This window comes from Nicotiana tabacum, chromosome 7 (genome assembly GCF_000715075.1).
Source record: "Nicotiana tabacum cultivar K326 chromosome 7, ASM71507v2, whole genome shotgun sequence".
In the NCBI taxonomy this organism is placed as follows: domain Eukaryota; kingdom Viridiplantae; phylum Streptophyta; class Magnoliopsida; order Solanales; family Solanaceae; genus Nicotiana; species Nicotiana tabacum.
The window spans coordinates 45,090,705-45,095,430 of record NC_134086.1 but is presented as its reverse complement, the minus strand read 5'-3'; the positions used below and the strand labels follow the sequence as shown (position 1 = coordinate 45,095,430).

The 4,726-nt window shown below is 39.2% G+C and overlaps 1 non-coding gene across 1 annotated transcript; it reads right to left on the bottom strand.

Moving 5' to 3' along the window:
* Positions 1 to 780: 780 nt before the first annotated feature.
* LOC142162468 (small nucleolar RNA R71) lies at positions 781 to 887 on the bottom strand. Its single transcript, XR_012693732.1, has one exon. It is a non-coding gene; the product is annotated as a small nucleolar RNA R71 (small nucleolar RNA).
* Between the last annotated feature and the right edge of the window lie 3,839 nt (positions 888 to 4,726).

The following is a 4,726-nucleotide window of genomic DNA, read 5'->3' as shown; positions in this document are numbered from 1 at the left end:
GGATTGGCAATCAACAGTGTTCAAAATAGTTTTTGGTGCTAATTTAGGAACCTATTTTATTTTACTCTTCACGGGATTTTTCTTCCGTGTGCAGGCAACAGGTTGACTTCTCTGGTGTATGACTCGTTCTTCTTCAAAGGAAGTGATACCCTACAAACCAGAGTTGAAAAAACACATACGATAACTAAGAAAAGAAAGAGAATTAACAGAAAATTTCTTGGGTCATACTTCGACTCAAGATAACACGGCAAAGGAAGAGATTGATGGAGTAGATTTAGCTGTAAGGGAGGCAGCACAACAAGAAGTTGAATGGATTAGGCAGCTCTCAGAGCTACCGAGGACACTATCGAAGATGGTGGGAGTCGAAGATTCAATCTAAACAGACCCTTGGTTGAAGAACAGTCCAAAAATATGGTACCTAGGCCTGGTAGAGCATTGGGTGATTATGCCGGACTAGTCTACAATCAAGGACAGTCCAATGTTAGACCTTCCACCCATAGCAGCAAATAATTTCGAGTTGAAGCAAGATTTTCTTCAAACTATCCAGAATAACTGTGTCTTCAGAGGGAAGGTGAATAAAGATCTGAACACTCACTTAATGGACTTTGATGAAATCATGAACACCTTCCGGTAGATGCAGTCGACTTAAGGGCATTCCCATTTTCGCTGAAGGATGACACGAATCACTAGCTTCATAGCTTACCAATAGAGTCGATGAGGACATGGGAAGATATGACTAGAATGTTTCTTGACAAATACTACTCAACTACAAAAATAGTGAAATTCAGAAGGGAAATTCACAACTTCTGCCAAAAGAACAGTGAAACAGTTTTTGAGACTTGGGAACGTTTCAAGGAGATAGTGATAAAGCGCCAGCATAATGGGATTGAATTGTGGATGAAACCCCATGACTTTTGGGATGGACTAACACCTTCCTCATGACGAACTCTGAGTACCGCAATTGAAGGTCCTTTAATGAAGAAGACTCATGAGGAGATTGTTGCAATTCCTAATGAGTTCTCTAAAGATGTTAACCAATAGCCTGTTGAGAGTAATCATAGAAGACAATCAGCTGGGGTTCACTAGGTAGACTCTAACACAACAATTCAAGCCCAACTAGACACCATGGCCAGAGAGATAAGAAAGTTAACATTAGCCAAGGTATAGAGAAACCCACAAGCAACATGTGACTTTTGTGCAATGAGACACCTTATACAAGAGTGCCAAGCGTCAACTACAGTAGTAAATATAGTGGGGAGCTTTGATAGAGGCAACTACCAAAGCAGCAAAAATTCAACTCCATGGGGGAGAGGCACCCAAGTTCTCTTGGAGTTCACTAGGTGATAGTACAAACATATGGCAGTAAAATAACCCTAGACTCCAGGGACAAGGAGCTCTGGGTCTTCAAAATCAGCAGAGGCAGCAATATCATCCTCCACAATCTAATCAGTCTAGCATGGATGATCTAATGAAGGTTTTTATTCTTAAGATAGATGAGGCTTGAAACCCATGGTGCAGCTATCAGATAACACGACACGACCATTCGAAATTTAGAAAGAGAGATGGGGCAACTAGCTAAATCTATTGTCTGAAAGGGTTCCATGAACTCTCCCTGCTAATACTAAAAGAAATTCATAAGAGACAATAAATGCAATGTCTTTGAGGAGTGGGAACTTATTGGAGGATCCCAGGACAAAACAACAGGATGAGCTAATTTAAAGACATGTGGATATTGTGGAAAAGTAGAAGAATGACAACATTCAAAAAGGTGCAGGGATGGTAGATGATGTTCTGAAGAAGAAAGGGAAGACTAAAGCTCAGAAGAAGAAGAAATATGAGAATGCAATAAATGAGAAGACCAGAGAAAGTGAATATATGCATGTTCTACCTTCCCTGTAGAAGTAGAGAAGAGAGAAGCTGGACAAATAATTCGGGCACTTTCTAGAAGTGCTAAAGCAGGTGCATGTGAATAGACCTTTCATAGAGATGGTTTCACAGATGCCAGCTTATGCTAAATTTTTTAAGGAGATATTGTCAAAAAATCAAAAAGCGAAAGAGACATCAGATGTCAAGCTCACAGAGCCTTGTAGTGCCATTCTGCAAAACAAGCTCCCTCAAAAGTGTAGAGATCCAGGGAGTTTTACTGTACCTTGCTCTTGAGGAAGTGCTAAGTTTGAAAACTCTTTGTGTGATTCAGGTACTTCTATTAATCTTATGCCTTTTTCTATTTTTAGAAAATAAAGGGAGAGACTGGAGAAATCAGGTTGATACATGTGTCCTTGCAACTAGCAGATTAGACCACAATCATACCTGAAGAAATAGTGGAAGATGTGTTAGTTCAGGTGGATAAATTTGTGTTCCCCGTGGACTTCATAATGGTGAACATAGAGGAGAATAGGGAGGTCCTTTTAATTTTAGGAAGACCCTTCTTGGCTACTGGAAGAGCAATTCTAGACATTCAAAAAAGGCAGCTCATGCTCAAAGAGGGAGAAGAAAGGGTGATCTTCAAGATGGAAGGAGCAATGTGGGCCCTAAAGGAGCAACTTGGAGAGAATAAAACTAATAAGTGTTGGGGTGTAGAAATGGGGCCCCTAAAGGAGCAACTTGGAGAGAATAAAACTGATAAGTGTGGGGTGTACCAAAGAAGATCGAAGAGAAGCACTCAACATGGATTTGTGCACTGGGTCGGGTGTGCAAAGGAGATCCCGACTTCGATTCTGACCCTGACTAAATAAATCAGAGGAGTTTCCTTTACCTCTTGATTTTTATTTTTGTGTCATGGGGACATGCCACAATTTAAAGTGTGGGATACGGGATGTAAATATGTACACATGTATTTGTTTTTCGTTTCTTTTAATTGGAAAAAAATTGACTTCGCCCGACGATAGATTTCCTCGACTGTCTTCCTGAGGGATCAAAGTCGAAGAAAAAATTATTTATTTTCTTAGATAGTGTGACAATTCCCCCTTGATTTTTTTTTGTGTCACGGTTCTTTTCCAATGGTTTTGCTTAAATCGGGTGCAGTTAGTTTTTTTTTTATTAGGAATAGTGAAGTCTTGTGTTATGGTATTAAATGGAGATGACTTTTCTTGACGTTATTTTGCCTTGAGAGTAGCGAGTGCCTTGGTTGTGATGCCTAGGATCAGTCCTCAACTCATGTATAAGTGTCGTAAAATATTTGATTTTGATGTTGCTTAACTATTTTAACTAGAGAGTCGGGATAGATCCGGTCCTGAGTGAATTATGTGTCATAGTATGAGTAAGGTTTGTTGATATTCTGTGCATGTCAGTTGATGTCTAGAACTTGCCTTGTGTGTTTGCAAAGCGAAATGGTAGTCTTGTTCAGTCTAGAAAGTGATATAAGCATTTGTTGATCCAATTATATGTCTGTGGCACGTCTAATTGTGGTGTATCCTAGTTAGCCCCTTTGAGCCTGCAATCCTATTTTCTTTGGCAACCACACTTCAAAGCCTGGCCTATTTGTTTTACTTGATTATCTGTTTGAACTTTTTACCTCTCATGATCACCTGAAAAATTTATGAGCTTGTAAAAGTTAAGTTGAGGTATTGTCAGATTTTTGAGTGGAATTATTAAAAAAGGAGAAATGTGTATTGTTTGAAATATTGCGAGAGCCACTTTTAGGGAATTGAAAAGAAAAAAAGTTAGTTTGCTCGAAAAAAAATCATAACTTAGAAAAGAAGAAAAAAATTAATTTCTTGCTAGTGGTATCTCCCGTCTTGTCTGTGCTTAAAGATATTGGGAGCTTGGTGTTATTATTTGTGAAGGTTGGGATTTGGTTGAACACAAATGTGGGGTTTAAAGTGTTAATATATATGTATTAAAGTACACAGGGAGGTATTGTCACTATATCTATATGTATCATACCCATCCCTCGGCCTACATTACAACCAATTAAATACCTACTTGATCCTTGACTGAATGAGCTCAATTAGTAAGAGTATTAAACTACGGGCAAGCATATGGCGCGTCTTCTGTGGCACATGAATTTTAGTTCTGAGAGTGAGTGAATTCTTTCTATATTGAGTTCCTATGTATTCTTGAATATTATTATGTATGGAACTACTCTCTATCTTTGGTCTGAGGGCACAAATTTGCGAAGGAAAGGTAATGTATTTGGCCTCTGAGTTAGAGTAAGTGAGTAGGTTTTGAAATACCTGGTGCATGTGAATCGAGTCTTGAGGCTAGGATGTTATGATATGGTGCTTAGTCTGTTTTAAATATTCTTGGCATGATGCGTTAGGGAAGTTGTCTGATAAGAAGGTCGCCTTTATGTGAAGTGCAGTTTGATTGCTCGAGGACGATAAATGGTTTAAGTGTGAGGTGTTCATGGCAAGTAAGAAACCCATATTTTAGTCATAGTTTGCACTCTAATTACTGCATTTTACTCGTGTTTGAGCTTGAATGACAGTGAATTGCACTTATTATGTGTTTTAGGCCTTGTAGAAAGTGATTACGAGCTAAAAAGATAATCGGGGGCTTAATCTAATAAGTTTTGAAGTCTGAGTAAAAGCTCAATGGATTAAATTGGAATCGCGTTCGGGGGTCGAGGACCAAGTCTGGATATCTAAAATCGAAGAAGCAATTTTACTCTTTAAAAAATACATAGCCGCGCCGCATGGGGCGGCACTGCAGTGCTTTGTACTGCTGTCTTTCAGAAATGTCTCTCTGAACTTCCCTACTTGCGCCTCATATGGCGTGGTGCGCG